We start from the raw sequence: 21,311 nt of genomic DNA on the forward strand, positions 1-21,311 counted from the left end.
TCAATCCCTGCCATTGGAGCAAACAACTTTGAGCTTAAGCCTCAATTAGTTTCTCTAATGCAACAGAATTACAAGTTTCATGGACTTCCATTGGAAGATCCTCATCAGTTCTTAGCTGAATTCTTGCAAATCTGTGACACTGTCAAGACCAATGGGGTTGACCCTGAAGTCTACAGACTTATGCTTTTTCCTTTTGCTGTATGAGACAGAGCTAGGACATGGTTGGATTCACAACCTAAAGAAAGCCTGAACTCTTGGGAAAAGCTAGTCAATGCCTTCTTGGCAAATTTCTTTCCACCTCAAAAATTGAGCAAGCTAAGAGTGGAAGTCCAAACCTTCAGACAGAAGGAAGGAGAATCCCTCTATGAAGCATGGGAAAGATACAAGCAATTGATTAGAAGATGTCCTTCTGACATGCTTTCTGAATGGAGCATCATAGGTATATTCTATGATGGTCTGTCTGAACTATCCAAGATGTCATTGGATAGCTCTGCTGGAAGATCTCTTCATCTGAAGAAGACACTTGCAGAAGCTCAGGAACTCATTGAAATGGTTGCAAATAACCAATTCATGTACACTTCTGAAAGGAATCCTGTCAATAATGGGACAATTCAGAAGAAAGGGGTTCTTGAGATTGATACTCTGAATGCCATATTGGCTCAGAATAAAATATTGACCTAACAAGTCAATATGATTTCTCAGAGTCTGTCTGAAATGCAAGCAGCAACAGGCAGTACTAAAGAAGCTTCCTCTAAAGAAGAAGCTTATGATCCTGAGAACCCAGCAATGGAAGAGGTGAATTACATGGGAGAACTCTATGGAAACACCTATAACCCTTCATAGAGAGATCATCCAAATCTCTCATGGGAGGATCAACAGAGACCTCAACAAGGTTTCAACAACAATAATGGTGGAAGAAACAAGTTTAGCAATAGCAAGCCTTTTCCATCATCTTCTCAGCAACAGACAGAGAATTCTAAGCAAAGCCACTCTGACTTAGCAACCATTATCTCTGATCTAATTAAAACCACTCAAAGTTTCATGACTGAAACAAGGTCCTCCATTAGAAATTTGGAGGCACAAGTGGGTCAACTGAGTAAGAAAATTACTGAACTCCCTCCTAGTACTCTCCCAAGCAACACAAAAGAGAATCCAAAGAGAGAGTGCAAGGCCATAAACACGTCTCACATGGCCAAACCTGGAGAGGAGAAAGAGGCAGTGATCTCCACTGAGAAAGACCTCAATGGACATCCACTGACCTCCATGGAATTCCCTAATGAGGAACCATGGGAATCTGAGCCTCACACTGAGACCATAGAGATTCCAGTGAATTTACTTTTGCTATTCATGAGCTTTGATGAGTATTCCTCCTCTGAAGAGGATGAAGATGTTACTGAAGAACAAATTGCTAAGTACCTTGGAGCAATCATGAAGCTAAATGCCAAGTTATTTGATAATGAGACTTGGGAGAATGAACCTCCATTGCTCATCAAAGAACTGGATGACTTGACTAGGCAGAGATTACCTCTGAAGAGACAAGACCCTGGAAAATTCTCAATACCTTGTACCATAGGCACCATGACCTTTGAGAAGGCTCTGTGTGACCTAGGGTCAAGCATAAACCTCATGCCTCTCTCTGTAATGGAGAAGCTAGGGATCATTGAGGTACAAGCTCCAAGAATCTCACTGGAGATGGCAGACAATTCAAAGAAATAGGCTTATGGACTTGTAGAGGATGTCTTGGTAAAAGTTGAAGGCCACTACATTCCTGCTGACTTTAGAAGTGTATGGATGAATCCATCATCCTTGGCAGACCCTTCCTAGCCATAGCAAAAGCTGTGATTAATATTGACAGAGGAGAATTGATCATTCAAGTGAATGAAGACTCCCTTGTGTTTAAAGCTCAAGGATATCCCTCTGTAACCATGGAGAGAAAGCATGAAGAGCTTCTCTCAATACAGAGTCAAACAAAGCCCCCACAGTCAAACTCTAAGTTTGGTGTTGGGAGGCCACAGCCAAACTTTAAGTTTGGTGTTGAACCCCCACATTCAAACTCTAAGTTTGGTGTTGGGAGGTTCCAACATTGCTCTGAACATCTGTGAGGCTCCATGAGAGCCCACTGTCAAGCTATTGACATTAAAGAAGCGCTTATTGGGAGGCAACCCAATCTTTAACTTATCTATGTTAAATTTCTATTTTCTTTTGCTATTTTATATTTTTTGTAGGTTGATGATCATAAGAAGTCACAATAACAATTGAAAAAGGAAAAACAAAATGAAAAACAGAACACCTTGGAGAAGAAACTTACTAAACGCCAGTAAGGGTAGCAGAATGCACGTTAAACGCCCAGTCCGGCACCATTCTGGGCGTTTAACGCCAGAAATGGGCACCAGACTGGCGTTTAACGCCAAGAATGGGCAAGAAGCTGGCGTTAAACGCCAGAAATGGGCAGCAGCCTGGCGTTTAACGCCAGGATTGGCAGCAAGGGGCTTTTTGCACGCCACATGGTACAGGGATGAGAAATCCTTGACACCTCAGGATCTGTGGACCCCACAGGATCCTCACCTACCCCATCTCTCTCTCTCTCTTCTTCACCCATTCACCAATCACCTCAATACCTCTTCCCCAAAAACCCCTCACCTATCAAATCCCACCATTCTCTTCACCACTCACATCCATCCTTCATAAAACCCCACCTACCTCACCATTCAAATTCAAACCACTTTCCCACCCAAACCCACCCATAATGGCCGAACCATACCCCCCCTCTCCACTTCTATATAAACTCGTCTTTACTCCTTCATTTTCACACAACATACACACTACCTCTTCCCTTTGGCCAAAACACAAAGCCCACTCCATCTCCTCTATTTCTTCTTCTTCTACTCTCTTCTTTCTTCTTTTGCTCTAGGACGAGCAACCTTCTAAGTTTAGTGTGGTAAAAGCTAAAGCTTTTTTGTTTTTCCATAACCATTAATGGCACCAAAGGCCAGAGAAACCTCTAGAAAGAGAAAAGGGAAGGCAAAAGTTTCCACCTCCGAGTTATGGGAGATGGAGAGATTCCTCTCAAGGGTGCATCAAGACCACTTCTATGAAGTTGTGGCCAAGAAGAAAGTAATCCCCGAGGTCCCTTTTAAGCTCAAAAAGGGTGAATATCTGGAGATCCGACATGAGATCCGAAGAAGAGGTTGGGAAGTTCTCACCAACCCCATTCAACAAGTCGGAATCTTAATGGTTCAAGAGTTCTATGCCAATGCATGGATCACCAAGAACCATGATCAAAGTGTGAACCCAAACCCTAAGAATTGGCTTACAATGGTCCGAGGGAAATACTTAGATTTTAGTCCAAAAAATTTAAGGTTGGCATTCAACTTGCCCATGATGCAAGGAGATGCACACCCATACACTAGAAGGGTCAACTTTGATCAAAGGTTGGACCAAGTCCTCATGGACATCTGTGAAGAGGGTGCTCAATGAAGAGAGATTCAAGAGGGAAGCCGGTTCAACTAAGAAGGCATGACCTCAAGCCCGTGGCTAGGGGATGGTTGGAGTTCATCCAACGCTCAATCATTCCTACTAGCAACCGATCTGAAGTTACTATAGACCGGGCTATCATGATTCAAAGCATCATGATTAGAGAGGAAGTAGAAGTTCATGAGGTCATCTCATTTGTCACCTCTGCAATTCAGCTGGAATTGACATAGAGAAAGACATCCTCATTGATGAGGACAAGCCCATCACTAAGAAAAGGATGGAGCAAACAAGAGATCCCACTCATGGACAAGAGCATGAGGAAACTCCTCATCATGAAATCCCTGAGATACCTAAAGGGATGCATTTTCCTCCACAAAACTATTGGGAGCAAATCAACACCTCCCTAGGAGAATTAAGTTCCAACATGGGATAACTAAGGGTGGAGCACCAAGAGCATTCCATCCTCCTCCATGAAATTAGAGAATACCAAAGAACCATGAGAGAGGAGCAACAAAGGCAAGGAAGAGACATTGAGGAGCTCAAGCACTCCATAAGATCTTCAAGAGGAAGAACAAGCCGCCATCACTAAGGTGGACTCGTTCTTTAATTTCCTTGTTCTTTATTTTCTGTTTTTCGAAAATTGTGCTTTATGTTTATTTATGTTTGTGTCTTTATTACATGATCATTAGTGTCTATGCCATGAAGCTATGAAAATGAATCCATCACCTTTCTTAAAAGAAAAATGTTTTTAATAGAAAAAGAAAAAGAAGTGCATGAATTTCAAATTCTAAAACAGTTTAATTATTTTGATGTGGTGGCAATGCTATTGTTTTTCTAAATGAATGCGTGAACAGTGCATATTTTTGAATTTGTTGATTCATGAATGTTAAAATTGTTGGCTCTTGAAAGAATGATGGGAAAAGAAGAAATGCTATCTGATGATCTGAAAAATCATAAAATTGATTCTTGAAGCAAGAAAAAGCAGTGAAAAGCTTGCAGAATAAAAAAGGATATATGCGAAAAAAAAAGAGAGAAAAGAAAAAGAAAAGCAAGCAAAAAAAGCCAATACCCCTTTAAACCAAAAGGCAAGGGTGATAAAAAAGATCCAAGGCTTTGAGCATCAGTGGATAGGAGGGCCCACAGGAATAAAATCCTGGCCTAAGCGGCTCAACCAAGCTGTCCCTAACCATGTGCTTGTGGCGTGAAGGTGTCAAGTGAAAACTTGAGACTGAGCGGTTAAAGTCGAGGTCCAAAGCAAAAAGAAGAGTGTGCTTAAGAACCCGGGACACCTCTAATTGGGGACTCTAGCAAAGCTGAGTCACAATCTGAAAAGGTTCACCCAGTTATGTGTCTGTGGCATTTATGTATCCGGTGGTAATACTGGAAAACAAAGTGCTTAGGGCCACGGCCAAGACTCATAAAGTAGCTGTGTTCAAGAATCAACATACTTAACTAGGAGAATCAATAACACTATCTGGATTTTGAGTTCCTATAGATGCCAATCATTCTGAACTTCAAGGGATAAAGTGAGATGCCAAAACTGTTCAGAAGCAAAAAGCCAAAAGCCCCGCTCATCTAATTAATAGTGATCTTCATAGATGTTTTTGGAATTCATTGTATATTCTCTTATTTTGATCCTATTTGATTTTTAGTTGCTTGGGGACAAGCAACAATTTAAGTTTGGTGTTGTGATGAGCAGATAATTTATACGCTTTTTGGATTGTTTTTAGTATGTTTTTAGTATATTTTAGTTAGTTTTTATTATGTTTTTATTAGTTTTTAAATAAAAATCACTCTTCTGGACTTTACTATGAGTTTGTGTGTTTTTCTGTGATTTCAGGTATTTTCTGGCTGAAATTGAGGGACCTGAGCAAAAATCTGATTCAGAGGCTGAAAAAGGACTGCAGATGCTGTTGGATTCTGACCTCCCTGCACTCAAAGTGGGTTTTTTGGATCTACAGAAGCCCAATTGGTGCGCTCTCAATTGCGTTGGAAAGTAGACATCCTGGGCTTTCCAGCAATATATAATAGTTCATATTTGCCCGAGATTTGATGGCCCAAACCGGCGTTCCAATTCAGCTCAAGAATTCTGGTGTTTAACTCCAAAATTGGCACAAAAGCTGGAGTTAAACGCCCAAACTGGCACAAAAGCTGGCGTTTAACTCCAAGAAAAGTCTCTATACATGAAAGCTTTAATTCTCAGCCCAAGTACACACCAAGTGGGCCCGGAAGAAGATTTCTGCATTAATTACCTATTTCTGTAACCCTAGGCTACTAGTTTTCTATAAATAGGTCCTTTTGCTATTGTATTTTCATCTTTTACACAGACTTTGATAGACCTTTTCACATTTGGAGGCTGGCCTCACGGCCATGCCTAGGCCTTGTTCTTATGTATTTTCAACGGTGGAGTTTCTACACACCATAGATTAAGGTGTGGAGCTCTGCTGTTCTTCATGAATTAATACAAAGTACTATTGTTTTTCTATTCAACTCAAGTCTATTTCTTCTCCAAGATATTCATTCGTTCTTCAACTTGATGAATGTGATGATCCGTGAAACTCATCATCATTCTCACCTATGAACATGTGCCTGACAACCACCTCTGTTCTACTAGCAATGGCTTGAATGCGTATCTCTTGGGTTTCTAATCTAAGATTGGAACCTTCGTGGTATAGGCTAGAATTATTGGCGGTCATTCCTGAGATCCGGAACGTCTAAACCTTGTCTGTGGTATTCTGAGTAGGATCTGGGAAGGGATGACTGTGACGAGCTTCAAACTCGTGATTGTTGGGTGTGTGACAGACGCAAAAGGATCAATGGATCCTATTCCGACATGATCGAGAACCGACAGATGATTAGCCGTGCGGTGACAGCGCATTTGGAACGTTTTCACTGAGAGGACGGGAAGTAGCCATTGACAACGGTGATGCCCAACATAAAGCTTGCCATGGAAAGGAGTATGAATGATTGGAAGAAGGCAATAGGAAAGCAGAGGTTCAGGAGGAACAAAGCATCTTCATACGCTTATCTGAAATTCCAACCAAAGAATTACATAAGTATCTCTATCTTTATTTTATGTTTTCTTTATCTTTTAATTATCAATTCTCCATCACCATCTGAATTCACCTGACTGAGATTTACAAGGTGACCATAGCTTGCTTCAAGCCGACAGTCTCCGTGGGATCGACCCTTACTCACGTAAGGTATTACTTGGACGACCTAGTGCACTTGCTGGTTAGTTGTGCGGAATTGTGACAAAGTGAGATTCACGTTTAAGAGCTCCAAGTCCTTTGGCACCATTGTTGATGATCTCAATTTCGCGTACCAGTGCTCTATTTTCCAAGGAAGAATATTTTGATTGTGCCCTAGGAGGTTTAAATGAAGAATTTAGTGCATTCATCACTATGGTAAACTCAAGGATAGACTCAATGACCATCAACGAGCTCGAATCGCAACTTCTTGCACAAGAAGATGTAAATAAAAGATTCAGAAAAAAGATCTGACTATGGTTCATGCAAACCTAGCCCAAAAAGAATCAGACACTAGCAAGGTGAACAACGAATTAGCAGGAGAGGAATCCTATGGAAGCTATTATGCAAGTGGACAATCTGGTAGGAGAGGCAGAGAAAGAAACTCCAGGGAGGCAGATCTTGGTGGCAAGGAAGCAAGCCCTAGTGTCAATTGTGTGGAAGAATTAGCCACACAGTTTGGCAGTGCTTTCATAGATTCAACCAAAACTATCAGAATCTACAGCTTTACAACTCCAACGGTGGCCCTCCACCACCAAATGGCCTCTTTCATCAACAAACTCCACATGCTCAGCCTCCTTACCAGCCAAGTCAACAAGCAAGCTCAAGCAATCCAAGTCCCCCTCAAGCACTACTCACCACAAACAGCATTGACAATGGCTGGTATCGTAACTCAAGAGTGTCTCACCACCTTACCTTCGACCAGATGAATTTTCTCAGCAGCTCAGAATACACAGGACCTAAACAAGTGTTTGGAGGTAATGGTAAAGGTATAAGTATTGCTAATATTGAAAGGTCTATCATGCATGTATCTATGTCAAAAAAATTTTTAAACTCCAAAACTTGCTTCATGTCCCTACCATTTCAAAGAACCTGGTTAGTGTCTCAAAATTTGTACTAGATAATGGTGTGTTCTTCGAATTCTGGCCTTATGATTATGCTGTCAAATGCCAGGAGTCCAAGAAGATTCAACTTCAAGGCAAACTTAAAAATGGACTATATAAATTCAATGACATCCAGATTCTGATGACATGTCACCATGTCATGTTTTTCTATGCTTTTTCATACAAGAAATTGATGATTTGTGCTTAAATATTGAATGCTTTTGTGCTTAAATATTATATTTCTTTAATCTTTTAATTTTATAAATCTTGTAGGAAATAAGAAGAAAAAGAAGCAAAGAAGCACAAAATAAGCTAAAAAGGAGAAAAAAAGAGCTTTGGGGCACACTTTGAAGTTGGAGCACACTTTGGAGCCTTAGGCCACGCTTTTAAAAGTGTGGCCCATCACCAAATTAAAGGAGCTTGACAATCAGCACTCAAAGCTCGGTTCATGCCAAGAGCCTAGCTTTATCGTGAAAAAAAATGAGCTTGGAAGCAAAATTTTCGCTAAGTTAAAACTTGGGCGCTCACAGCATAACCATGCCTTCTTCAAAGGGCCATAACTTGAGCTACAGACGTCCAATTGATGTGCTTCCAGTTGCGTTGGAAAACTGACATTCAGAGCTTTCCAAAGATATATGGCAATCCATATTTGGCACAAAATTGAGGTATAAGTGAAAGGCATCTTTAAGGACCAAAAACAAACAAAAATAAACCAAAGTGCAACCACCAAGATTCGAAGGGGGAGACACAAGGAAACCAAGGAAGTAGCACTCACTTGGAGAGCTTAGAGCTCTTGGTAAGAGCTTTGTCGTGCTCTCTCCTCATGAAAATGCAAGGAATTGGTTCCCAAAGGCTTCAACCTAGGTTCGAAGCTGGGACCTCATTAAAAGAAGAGGAAGCTGCGCTCATGCCATGAACCGAGCGCTCTCCCTTGTCTTGCCAAGCCTTGTCACGCACCAAAAGGGCCAAGGAAACAAGCACCAAAGCTCAGCTCTCCCCATGAACCGAGCCTTGTCCTGGGAGCAACACCCATGGGCTAAAAATTCAATTAAAATTCCATTTTAAATTCAATTATTCACCAATTGAACCAAGGCCATCCAGATCCACTCTTCCTCAAATCCAAAGCAAGCTAAGCCCATTATCATCACTAAAAGGCACAAGGATCAATTAGCTTAGGAATTTTATTTTGTTTAGAATTTCATTTTTATTTTTCATTTTAAGCCTATAAAAAGGCATCTGTTTCAATTCATAAGGAGGCTGGCTCCAATAGAGAGCAAGTAGAATAGAGAGCTCTCTTCTCTTTGCTTTTACTTCTGAAATTCTACTTTCTATTTCTGAATTTTTGATTGAGATTTGAAGGAATTCTGTTTCAAATCTTGATTTGAAATATCTTCTTCTGCATAATCTTAGTGAATTGAGAATTGAATCTGAGTTTTCATTTACTGCTTTCATCTTTCTTTCTTCTACAAATTGCTTCCTGCTGGATCAAGGAAGGAATTGAGATCTAAACTTATTTTCTAGACTCATTGATCCCCTGAGATCCTCACTTGTCTTTTTAGATTTTGCATTTGAGTTGAGTTCTCTGGCTGTTTTGCTTCTTCAAGCAATTTCCATTTTCTGTTTAGATCGCTTGCAAAGTACTACATCTTTTACTTCTCTCTTTGATTGCTATTTACACTTTCTTGTTTGATTTTTGAATCCTGGCACCCAATTACCTTTATTCTTCATGCAATTTAAATTTCCCATTGCTTGATCTATTACTTTTATTAATTTCCAGCACCCCCTCTTTACATTTCATGTAATTTAACTTTCTTGTCATTTATGCTTTTGTCAATTTATAATTCTTGCAATTGTCCTAAGTTTTGATTTACTGCTTCTTTGAATTTCTTGCTCCAAAATCCCTTTACATTCACTGCAATTTACATTTTTGTTATTTAAGATTCTGTCAATTTACATTTCTTGCTCTTTAAGTTTTCTGCCTATTTACATTCTGTCATTTACAATTCTTGTCAATTTACTTTCTATTGGCTACATTTCATCAAATTTCACTTCAATGTTAGCTTGAATAAACTAATCACCCACTAAAGTTGCTTGATCCATCAATCCCTGTGCGATCGACCTCACTCTAAGTGAGTTTTACTACTTGATATGACCTGGTACACTTGCCGGTGAGTTTTAGGTGTTGGAATCTTGTTCCAACCCATCAAGTTTTTGGCGCCATTGCCGGGGATTGATTTAGATCAACAATGATTAAGTGGGTGAGAGGTCTAGATCAAGAATTTTATTTATTTTTGTTTTCTGTTTTAGATTGAAACCAAGGTGTTTGAGTTTTTGCCTCACTAAGAAATTTTCATCTCTGATATGAGTAATTTCAATTTTCCTTGGTGTTGTGTTTTCCAAAATTCAAATGGAGTTCAACTCATCTTATGATCAAACAAATTTTATGGGATATTACCCACCATCACCAATCTCTAATGGTGGCTGAGAATATCACCAAGAAAATACAAATTCTAAGCACTCCAATCCATGGAGATTTGCTTCAGAGACACAAGATGAGCAAGAGAATCATATGGGATATTTTCCTCCACCACAAAATGATGCAAGTCATTATTCTAATGGTGACTGGGAGTATCACCAAGGAATGAAAGAGCATCCACCCTCACGTCCCAGTTTCTCATTTGAAAGATCTTCATCACTTGATTATGCCTCAACACAAAGTTTCCTCCAAGATCCATACAAGTCATCCCACCAATCACACAACTCATCCTACACCCCTCAACACAACTTCACTATAATACATCCATGTCACCAAAATTACTCTCAACCTTCATCTCTTCAATGGTCCAAAGAACCCTTAGAAAGCTGATGCCAAGCCATTGAAGTACATAGACAACTTGTGGAAAGATACACACAACCCCAATCCTGGAAAGAAATCCTCTTCAAGAAGATGAATGGGCCCTTAGAACAAACAAGGAGGAACTTAGAACCATCAAACAGTGAGGATGAAGATAAATTTGCGGGTGAAGAAGTGGAAAAACAAGAACAAAATGTCCCTGTGTCAAGTGAAATTGCAATGAAGGATGAGGAACATGAGCCAAGGATTTTACATTCACAAAAGCTACTTGAGGTAACAATGAAACATAAAGATTCCCTCCCAAAGGAATTAATGGAAAATCAGGAAGAAGAAATGGAGGAAGATACTCAAGAGAAATCACACTCAACTGCAGTAGAGAAGTGCAAAGAGGAAAAGCTCATGGAACCACCAATACAAGAAGCTCTTGATGAAGAAATCACTCCAACAATCACACAGCAACCAAGTCTTGAATCCAAAGAAGTGAAGGCAACTAGCAAGAGCACCAATTTTGTCCCTAATCCAGCAAGCAAGCTCAATGAAGCTATTTACAAAAGGAAGCTTGCTGAGGAAAGGCCAAGACAAGGGACACTAGCTGAATCTTTCCCCACTTTGAGGTCATTCCTCTTAACAAACTGGAAGAAGAGAAAGAAAGTGAAGAACAACCCAACTATAGGTAACATTTCTTCTCTGATTTGTTTTCTTTCTGTGCTTTGTTTAAATTCAATAAATTGGCATATGGTTACATTCTAAGTTTGGTGTTGCCCTGCAACAATTTGTTTTTAATCCCTTTGAATGATTGCATCGATTCTACATGGAAGTGTCACACTAAGATTCTAAGTTTGGTATGCAATTTATTCAAGCAACACTACTTGTCTGCATAAGCATAATGCCTCTGCAGTTTTATTTTTCTCTTTTGATTTGACACTTTTTCATTCTACTTGCTTTAGTCATTTTTCTGTTTTTAAATGCTTTCATTTAGTTTGCTTATTAACTGTTTTTGTTAATACATTACCAAGAGATCATTATTCATGACAGATTCTTTGCTTGGTGATTGTATTTAACATACAACAGTTTCATTTAGTCTTGTTTCAAATAAAATGGACATAGGATTGCATTCTAAGTTTGGTGTTGCTATGCAACAAAATTTGCTTCCAATCTTTACTAGATACTTGCATTAATTCCAAGTGAAAGTGTCACACTAAGTTTGGTGTGCCATTTATCTTTTATACAATGTATTGTGCTCACCTTCTTATGTTTGCAATCACAATATCTCTGTCTCTTGTGCCTTGATTATTATATTTAATTTTGCTTGCTTAGAACATATGTACTACTAACATTTCATTGTGTAAGACATTTATGATCCATCTTAGCCCCATAGCCATTGTTCTAATTGTTGCTTGAAGATGAGCAAGCATTCTGAATTTGGTAAGGGAAAGAGGAAGAATAGAGGAAAAAGGACAACAATAATGAAGATGAACTACAATGTTGTAGAGTTCCTTTTCTTCTCATTTGTTTCCAGCACTTAAATTGCATGATTGTCTTCATCTTCTTTGTTTACATGTGTGTATGGATAAAGCATAGCTTGAATCGTGATTTGTAACATGTTGCTGTAGCATTATGACTACCAATTTGAGTTTTGTGAGTTCAAAAGCAATAAAACATCATAATCATAAACAAACAAGGAATTAAAGAAGAGTTTAGCATGTGCATACAAGTATTGGAAAGCTAGTATGATTAATTTTTGCTCAATTAAATTGGATTTTATTTAATTGAAGTTTTCGTCTAGGACATTTTGTGAAATCTTTTAAAATCATGAAAACCTTGAAGAAGCAATTGTAAATTAAGAAAAGCAAAAGGGAAAGAATGAGAAAGATGAAGGCTTTGAGTACCAATGACAATTTATTTGTTAAGTACTTGTGGTGTTTATGTATCAAACAAAAAGTTTGAAAATAAAACACTTAGAAGTCAAGGTTAGGCTCAAAGTGCAAAAAAGGCACTCCCTCAAAGCTCAAGGCTCTGAGCATCAATGATTAGAAAGTTAAGAAAAGAAACAAATGAGCTTAATGAAGTCCTCTAATTAAATGCTTGTGTTGCTTATGTATCAAGTGGTAATACTTGAAAACAAAGCATTTAGAGTCGTAGCTTTGTTATCAACTCATGGGGCAAAGCACCCAAAAGGAGAAGCTAATAAGAAAATCAAAAACCTGCTTCAAGGAAGAAGTATAAGGAAATGATTTCATAAATTGAGCTAGATAGAAGCATCAATTATTTATATTTCTTTTGTGATTATAGCATGCATAAGAAACTAGCCTACCATGAACATTAACTTGCTATTCTTCTTACCTTGGATTGTCAATCTTAATTGCATGATTCTTTTCTTGCTTAGGGACAAGCAAGGTTTAAGTTTGGTGTTGTGATGACATGTCACCATGTCATGTTTTTCTATGATTTTTCATACAAGAAATTGATGATTTGTGCTTAAATATTATATTTCTTTGATCTTTTAATTTTATAAATCTTGTGGAAAATAAGAAGAAAAAGAAACAAAGAAGTACAAAATAAGCTAAAAAGGAGAAAAAAAGAGCTTTGGGGCACACTTTGAAGTTGGAGCACACTTTGGAGTCTTAGGCCACGCTTTTAAAAGCTTAGAGCTTAGAGCTTAGAGCTCTTGGTAAGAGCTTTGTCATGCCCTCTCCTCATGAAAATGCAAGGAATTGGTTCCCAAAGGATTCCACCAAGGTTCGAAGCTGGGACCTCATTAAAAGAAGAGGAAGCTACACTCATGCCATGAACCGAGCGCTCTCCCTTGTCTTGCCAAGCCTTGTCACGCACCAAAAGGGCCAAGGAAACAAGCACCAAAGCTCAACTCTCCCCATGAACCGAGCCTTGTCCTGGGAGCAACACCCATGGGCTAAAAATTCAATTAAAATTTCATTTTAAATTCAATTCTTCACCAATTGAACTAAGGTCATCCAAATCCACTCTTCCTCAAATCCAAAGCAAGCTAAGCCCATTATCATCACTCAAAGGCACAAGGATCAATTAGCTTAGGAATTTTATTTTGTTTAGAATTTCAATTTTATTTTTCATTTTAAGCCTATAAAAAGGCATCTGTTTCAATTCATAAGGAGGCTGGCTCCAATAGAGAGCAAGTAGAATAGAGAGCTCTCTTCTCTTTGCTTTTACTTCTGAAATTCTACTTTCTATTTCTGAATTTTGGATTGAGATTTGAAGGAATTCTGTTTCAAATCTTGATTTGAAATCTCTTCTTCTGCATAATCTTAGTGAATTGAGAATTGAATCTGAGTTTTCATTTACTGCTTTCATCTTTCTTTCTTCTACAAATTGCTTCCTGTTGGATCAAGAAAGGAATTGAGATCTAGACTTGTTTTCTAGTCTCATTGATCCCCTGAGATATTCACTTGTCTTTTTAGATTTTGCAATTGAGTTGAGTTCTCTGGCTGTTTTGCTTCTTCAAGCAATTTCCATTTTCTGGTTAGATCGCTTGCAAAGTACTGCATCTTTTACTTCTCTATTTGATTTCTATTTACACTTTCTTATTTGATTTTTGAATCTCAGCACCCAATTACCTTTATTCTTCCTGCAATTTAAATTTCCAGTTGCTTGATCTATTACTTTCTTTAATTTCCAGCACCCCCTCTTTACATTTTATGCAATTTACCTTTCTTGTCGTTTAAGCTTTTGTCAATTTATAATTCCTGCAATTGTCCTAAGTTTTTATTTAATGCTTTAAATTTCTTGCTCCCAAATCCCTTTACATTCACTGCAATTTACATTTCTTGCTCTTTAAGTTTTCTGCCTATTTACATTCTGTCATTTACAATTCTTCTCAATTTACTTTCTATTGGCTACATTTCATCAAATTTCACTTCAATGTTAGCTTGACTAAACTAATCACCCACTAAAGTTGCTTGATCCATCAATCCCTGTGGGATCGACCTCACTCTAAGTGAGTTTTACTACTTGATGCGACCCAGTACACTTGCCGGTGAGTTTTAGGTGTTGGAATTCGGTTCCAACCCATCAGATTCCAAGACCAATCTAGAAGACAATTAAAGCCCAAGCTTTACAGGCTTGCAATGCTGATTAGTTAAAGAAAATAAATGCAAACACTACAATCTTGATCAGCAAAGCACAAAGTGAAAAAGAAAGAGTAGCAAATAGTAGCAGTATGGAAAAAGGAAAAGAAAAGGAAAAAGAAAAAGAAAAAGAAGAGTCAAGACATGTTGAGAACCAAGTTCTAGGAAAATTGTCTAATTGTAGTAGTAGAAATGCTAAGAATGACTATAGCAGTACAAATAGTGTGTGTAACAAAATCAATGTTATAGGCAAAAATGTTAGCTTGTGTAATAAAATAGTGCACTCTGATGTAATTATGCCACCTAATGCACTTAATATTATCACTTCAAATAATAAAATTGTTGATGTAGTTGCAAATTATTTTGCCAATTCCTGCACTAATGTACCTGTGCCAGTTCACGGTATTACTTCAAATAAAATTACTGATAAGTTTGTAAATTATGTTACCCTCCCCAACATTGATGTAAGTGTACCATTTGCAATTGATGATAATACTTCACACAAGCCTGCTCATATGACTACAAATTATGTTGCTCATCCTGGTACTAATGAAGTTACCTGTTCTAAATTTGCATCTACAAATAGATTTACTGCATTAATCAAAAATTGCACTTCAGATGATGTTCCCAAGAATTCCCACAACACTCCAAGTGCACTACCCATTCCAATTACAACCAACTGTGATCCTAGCCAACGTACCAAAGTCAACAACAAATCACTTACAACCCAAACTTCCAAACCCAGTGTCACAACTAACACCACCACCACTACAATCAAACCTACTGCCACAGCTAGCACCAATAACCCTCTTGACCTATGGCACAAAAGACTCTGCCACCTTTCCCTAAGAATAACTAAGACCATACTCACCAAATACAACATTCTATTCTCTCATACCACCAGCACCCTTGCATTTTGCAAACCCTGCACCATAAACAAAATCCACCAGCTGCCTTTCCTACAGTCCCAAACTCAATACACAATACCTCTTGAGTTAGTCTTCTCTGACCTCTAGGGACCCTCGACACAACCCAGCAAATTCGGATTTAGATATTATGCTTCCTTTTTTGATACATACAGCAGATACACCTGCACCTTTCTGCTACACACCAAAATCCAAACCATCAAAGTCTTTTGCCAATACAAATTTCGCATTGAAAACAAAATTTGCCAACAAATCAAGGCCGTCTAAACTGGTAATGGAGAATACATGTCATACACCTTCAATCAATACCTTCGAGATCAAGAAATACAACACAGACTTACCTATCTTCTCACACATCAACAAAATGGTTGTGTGGAGAGAAAGCATAAACACTTGATGGAAACTTCCCTCACCCTCCTATTACAAGCCTCTCTACCCCTTTCTTTCTGGGATGAAGCTGTCCTGACCTAACCTATCTCATCAATAGACTTCCAACCCCAACCTTAAACCTTAAATCTCCTCTAGAGATCCTATTCAATATTGTGCCATACTACAGCTCCCTAAAAGCCTTCGGTTGTGCCTGTTTTTCTTGGCTGACACCATACAACAAACATAAACTGAACCATCGATCCACTAAATGCATCTTCATAGGTTACAGCCCTGACCACAAGCAGTACAAGTGTCTTTTTCCATTAGGCAAAAACTATATAGCCAGAAATGTCATCTTCAATGAACTTGAATTTCCCTTTCCATCACTGTTCACCCCACACCCCTATTCCCCTAACCCAAAACCAGCAACCACGAAAATCACACCACCAAGCACTTACATCTTCAAACCACCCTGCATAGACATTCATGATACACCTTCCACTAATACCAATACTATATCTAATTCATTGCAAACTACACCTGTTCTTATCACTAACTCTGAGTCTGAAGCTAACATTGTTGGTAGTGCTGCTTCCTCTAACACTCTCCCCTTGTAGGTTGAAATTGGGCCTCGTCTACACCCTACTGCTGCCTGATAAACAAAAGTTTTATACGCTTTTTGCCATCATTTTCATATAGTTTTTAGTATATTTTGTCTAAGTTTTATTAATTTTTTTATAGGTTTTAATGCAAAATTTATATTTTCGGATTTTACTTTGAGATTCTGTGTTTTTATGCAATTTCAGGTAATTCCTGGCTAAAATTGAGGAGCTGGAGCAAAAGACTAATTCAGAGGCAGAGAAAGCACTGCAGATGCTGTCCGGATCTGACCTCGTTGCATTTAAAAGAGCTTTTCTAGAGCTACAGAAGTCCAAATGAAGCGTTCTCAACAGCTATGGAAAACTAACATCCAGAGCTTTCAAGCAATGTATAATAGTCCATACTTTGCTTCAGATTGAAGGCCCAAAACTGGCAACCAAAAGAGAAGAGACCAGTGTCCAACGCCCATAAAGGACCCCCTAGCCAGAGTTCAATGCCCTAGAGGCCTCCTAGCACGTGGATTGCATCAAAAATCAGCCCAAACACTCACCAAGTGGGCCTCAAAAGTGGATTTTGGCACTAAAAGACTGTTTTACCCTTCTTATGTAGTCCTTAGTCATTAGTCTAGTATTTATTGAGAATTTTTACATTATTCAGAGAAGATAGACACTTTGCACGTTTTTCATATTGTATTCTCTATCAGTATGAGTTTCTAAACCACCTAGTTTGAGGGAAGGAGCCCTGTTGAGTTTTATGGATTAATAAAAGTAATACTGTTTCTTTCCAATCCGTGTTTGATTCTCGATTCTAAGATGTATCTTCGTTCTTCATCATTATGAATGCGTTGAACTAGAACATGGTTATCTCATTCTACATGGGTTCAAAGTGCGTGTTTCATCGGACAATGATGAACCACTAGCTTGATTATACATCTCTTAGACGGCTAATCCACGACTTCGTTGGGGACTTCTCGATACATCAGTTCAGCCAAAGTATGGGGAGATTAGGGTCTTTGTGGTAGAGGCTTGAATCCAAAGGCACAGCATTCTCTGATTCGGAAGATTCAACCTTGTCTGTGGCATTTTAAGTAGGATCATTAAGGAGAATGGGCTACAGAAGCTTCACCCTCAGTCAGAATGGATCCACAATAACACTGGGATTCAGATCTGGAGGAGCATTGGCGACCTCTCAATCGGTGTTAATCACATACAGCCTGCCATAGAAGAAATCATTCATAGTTGAAAAAGACAGTGAAACCAGAGTTATCCAGAAAAATAAAGCATCTCCAAGCCTTAACCATCTTCTTATTACTGGTTATAATCAAACATTGTAATTCCATCTTATTCCAATTTTATGCGCTTTAAACAACATATCTACTTCTTCTATCCACCTGACTAAGATCTACAAGATAACCATAGCTTGCTTCAAACCACAATCCTCGTGGGATCAACCCTGACTCACTCAGGTATTACTTGGACGACCTAGTGCACTTGCTGGTTCAGTTGTACGAAGTGTGGGAATTTGTGCCACCAAGTTTTTGGCGCCATTGCTGGGAATTGTTCGAGTTTGGATAATTGACGGATTATCTTGTTGATTAGGTTAGGTATTGTTTTTAATTTTGTTTGGGTCTTTTATTTTCTTCTTCTTTTTTTTCAAAAAAAAATTTCAGAAACCTTTTCTTTTCTTTATTAATCTTTGTTTTTGGTTGGAATCTTTTGTTTTTGTTCTTGTTCTTGTCCGAATTTCTTTGAGTCTTTTTCTAAAAATTTTCAAAAATAGTGTCTTTTGTTTGAATCTTGTGTCAATCTTTAAGTTTGGTGTCTTCTTATGTCTTTTCTTTTAAATTTTCGAAAAGTGTGTCTTTAGTTTTCAAAAATTTGAAGTTTGGGTGTCCTTTGCATGTTCTTATTTTCCTTGAATTCTTTGAGTTTTGTTCTTGGTGTTCTTCTTGATCTTCAAAGTGTTCTTCTTTTTCTTTTTGTTTTGATCTTAAAATTTTTAATTTGGTGTCCCCTTGTGTTTTTCCTTCTAATTTTTGCACACTAGGTGTTCTTAGATCTAAAAATTTTAAGTTTGGTGTCTTTTTGTTGTTTTTCTCTTTCTTCATTAAATTAAACAATCAAAAAAATAAAATATCTTTTCTTATCTTTAATTGCAATTTTCGAATATTACAACCAATTTTTCAAATTTTAATTTCAAAAATTATTATCTTATCTTATTATAGTTTCAAATTTCAAAATCAAATCTTTTCAAAAATCATATCTTTTTCAAACTTTTATCTTATATTGTTTCAAATTCAAAATTCAAAAGTTTAAAATTCAATTTTCAAAATCTAATCTTATCTTATTTCAAATTCAAAATTTAAAATTCAATTTCAAAATTTCAAATTTCAAATTTCAAATTTCAAATTTCAAAATCAAATCTTTTTCAAAAATCAAATTTCAAATCTTATCTTCTTCAACTTCTATTCAAATCTTTTCTTTTAAAATTCGATTCTTTCTTATCTTATCTTTCTTTTAAAATTTAAATTTCAAATCTTTTTAAATTAGAAACTAAATTTTTTATTTTGATTTCAAATCTTTTCAATTTAAAACTTATCTTCTCTTAACTTCCTTACCTTATCTTTCTTACCTAACTTATCTTATCTTCTCTATCTTATCTTCTTTTAAATTTTAAAATTACTTTTCAATTCTTATCTTATCTTGTTGACTTTTTCAAATATTTTCGAAATCAAATCTTTTCTAATCTTCTATCTTATCTTGTTTTCAAATCTTTCTTATTAGTTACTTATTTTCTCTTTCTTCTTTTTTAAAACTTCTTAACTAATTCTTCTCTCTCCTATTTTTGAAAATTCTCTTCTATCTCTCTCTTCTATTTTTGAAAATTTATCATTTAATTTTCAAATCTTTTTAATTAATTAGCTTCTATTTTTGAATTAAATAAATAAATAAAATAAAAAGAAAAAATATTTTAATTCTTGTTTCTCTTTTTACTTCTAATTTTCGAATTCTTCTCCTCTCTTTATTCGAATTCTTCTTCTCCTTCTTCTATCTTCATTCTTCTTTCCTTTCTTCTTCACATCTCATAGGGAGTTCTCTGTTCTTGAACATAGAGCTCCCATTCTCCTCTTTTCTTGGTTTCTTTTTCTTGTTTATGACCAGGAACAGCGATAAAGAACCTCTCTTTAATCTTGATCTTGAACCTGAGAGGACTTTAAGGAGGAGCTTATAACAAGTTAAAGCACAACACTCCGGAAGAAACCTTTCAGAAAATTTTAAATAGGAAGGTGAAGACATGGTAGCTGAGCCTAATCATGAAGGAGAGGCAAGAAAGGTTCTTGGTGACTTCACCATGCCTACCTCTGATTTTTATGGCAGAAGCATCTCTGTACCTGCCATTGGAGCTAACAATTTTAAGCTTAAGCCTCAGTTAGTCTCTCTTCTGCAACGGAATTACAAGTTTCTTGGACTTCCACTAGAAGATCCACATCAATTCCTATCTGAATTCTTGCAAATCTATGACACTGTTAAGACTAATGGAGTGGATCCTGAGGTCTACAGACTTATGCTCTTTCCCTTTGCTGTTAGAGACAGAGCTAAAATATGGTTGGATTCTCAACCAAAAGAGAGCCTAGACTCCTGAGAAAAGCTGGTCAATGCTTTCTTGGCCAAATTCTTTCCTCCTCAAAAGATGAGCAAAATCAGAGTGAAAGTTCAAATCTTCAGACAAAAAGAAGGTGAATCCCTCTAAGAAGCTTGGGAAAGATACAAGCAACTTATCAAGAGGTGTCCTCCTGACATGCTTTCAGAATGGTCTATCCTAGAAATTTTCTATGATGGTCTGTCTGAGATGTCCAAAATATCATTGGACAGCTCTGCAGGTGGATCACTTCACTTGAAGAAAATTCCTACAGAAGTAAGAGAACTCATTGAGATGGTTGCAAATAACCAATTCATGTACACCTCTGAGAGAAATCCTGTGAACAATGGGATCTCTCAGAAGAAAGGAGTTCTTGAAATTGACACTCTGAATGCCATCTTGGCTCAGAACAAGATCTTGACACAGCAGGTTAATATGATCTCTCAGCATTTGACTGGAATGCAAGCTGCAGTTGGCAGCACTCAGGAAGCTTCCTCTGAAGTAGAAGCTTATGATCCTGATCTACCCACCATGGAGGAGGTAAATTACATGGGAAAACTCTATAGAAACACCTATAACCCTTTATGGAGGAATCATCCTAACCTCTCATGGAAGGACCAACAGAAACCTCAGCAAGGTGTCAATAACAATCAAGGTGGAAGAACCCAGAATAGGTTCAACAACAAGCCACAATTCCCATCTTCTCAGGGGAATAGAGAGACTCCTAAGCAGAGCCTTTCTGACTTAACCATTCTAGTCTCCAGCCTCTTAAGACCACTCATAGTTTCATAACTGAGACAAGATCTTCCATTAGAAATTTGAAGATACAAGTTGGTCAACTGAGCAAGAGAATCCCTAAGACTCCTCTTCACACTCTTCCTAGTAACACTGAAGTAAACCCAAGAGAAGAGTACAAGACCATCACCATAGAGGATGAAACAAAATCTGGAGAGAATAGGATGGCGTTGAATGCCAGTGAGGAAGACCTCACTGGGCGTTCAATGCCCAAATTGGCCAAGAGTCTGGCGCAAAATGCCAGTAAGGAAGACCTCACTAGGTGTCCAATGCCCAAACTGGCCAAGAGCCTAGCACTAAACATCAGGGAGGAATCCCTCACTGGGCATTCAATGCCCTCAATGGTAGAGAACCTAGCGTTGAATGCCAGGAAAGAGGTCCCTCCTGGGCGTTCAACGCCCAACTTGGAAAAAAACTGGCGT

The 21,311-nt window shown here is 37.8% G+C and overlaps 2 non-coding genes across 2 annotated transcripts; both read right to left on the reverse strand.

Moving 5' to 3' along the window:
- Nucleotides 1-312: 312 nt before the first annotated feature.
- Nucleotides 313-420, reverse strand: LOC112752684 (small nucleolar RNA R71). The gene has a single exon (XR_003177110.1). It is a non-coding gene; the product is annotated as a small nucleolar RNA R71 (small nucleolar RNA).
- A 19,731-nt stretch (nt 421-20,151) lies between these two features.
- LOC112753918 (small nucleolar RNA R71) lies at nt 20,152-20,260 on the reverse strand. The gene has a single exon (XR_003178279.1). It is a non-coding gene; the product is annotated as a small nucleolar RNA R71 (small nucleolar RNA).
- Nucleotides 20,261-21,311: the final 1,051 nt, after the last annotated feature.

The sequence above is a fragment of the Arachis hypogaea genome, chromosome 15 (genome assembly GCF_003086295.3).
Source record: "Arachis hypogaea cultivar Tifrunner chromosome 15, arahy.Tifrunner.gnm2.J5K5, whole genome shotgun sequence".
NCBI lineage: Eukaryota > Viridiplantae > Streptophyta > Magnoliopsida > Fabales > Fabaceae > Arachis > Arachis hypogaea.